At 48.7% G+C, this 1,009-nt stretch overlaps 1 long non-coding RNA gene across 1 annotated transcript in view; it reads right to left on the bottom strand.

Moving 5' to 3' along the window:
- Positions 1–773: 773 nt before the first annotated feature.
- LOC109300252 overlaps positions 774–1,009 on the bottom strand; it is an 8,227-nt gene continuing 7,991 nt past the window's right edge. The window contains exon 2 of the long non-coding RNA XR_002098171.1: positions 774–968. This is a non-coding gene — a long non-coding RNA (uncharacterized LOC109300252). The remainder of the gene's footprint in view (positions 969–1,009) is intronic.

Consider the following 1,009-nt stretch of genomic DNA (forward strand, 5'->3'; position numbering starts at 1 on the left):
ATTAACTTGGCTATGGACAGCCTGAAGGGCTACCTACCATGGCTACAAGGAAAAATAGAAATGCACCTCTGAATGGTGACCCCTGGGCACTCACAGGTGGCTCTCTGTCTGGCTCCATCTGTACTTGTAAGACTGAGCTCCTGAAAAGGCTCAGGTAGAGCAAGACTGTGCATGTGCTTTGCTTTCCAAATGGTTGGCACTCTGAACAAATTTAACTCCCTCCTGGAAGTTGAGCCTCTGAAGATAGGCTCAACTTCCAAGGCCAAATCATCCTTAGAGGCTCTTGCAGAGAGCCGCCAACATGCACAGTGACAAACCAGCTCTGAGCAGTGTGTTGGAAGCTGTTGGCACAGCAGTGATGTGTGTGAGATCTCTCCCCACTTGACTGCTCAGGAAGAAGGGGCATCCTCCCCTCCTCACCTCCTTGCTACTGTACAAAAGGGAGGGGAAGCCCCTTGGAGGCTGGAGCTATGACAGCCTGCAAGGGGAAAGCCACAGTTTCACATGTTTTTCTCCTTTAAAGAAGAATCCATTTTTAAAGTTTGCTCCCAACTCTTTCATATATTCTTGCGACCCAGCTTTGGGTCACAAGGTATGGGTTGAGAAATACTGGTCTACTGACCTTGGCAAAAGTGGGGCAGGGTGGGTCTCTGCCTTAATAATGAATGACCCTTACCTGGGTGTTAGCATCAGGTGAATGTAGCAAGCCTGCTTTATTACATGGCAGGACACATTGAGCAGAATCTGACTTGTAAAGAGCTGTATTTTTTTTATAGGACTTGATTCATGTTCTCCAGGGCTGAACTGATGCAATTTGTGGCTGGAAAAACAAAGCAAAAACTCTGGGCACTTTCATTCACATATTGTCTACTAACCTTGGGGTGGGAGGGGGTAAGGGGTAGGGCAGGAAGAGGGGTGTAGCCCGATGCAGAGGGCATTTTGCTGCCTGCTTGTTTTCAGGGAGGCACCTCAGCACAGCACCGGCTGTCTGAAGCTTGCTGTTTCTGTT

Source organism: Gavialis gangeticus, unplaced genomic scaffold (genome assembly GCF_001723915.1).
Source record: "Gavialis gangeticus isolate Ggan-Ray unplaced genomic scaffold, GavGan_comp1, whole genome shotgun sequence".
Taxonomy (NCBI): Eukaryota; Metazoa; Chordata; order Crocodylia; family Gavialidae; genus Gavialis; species Gavialis gangeticus.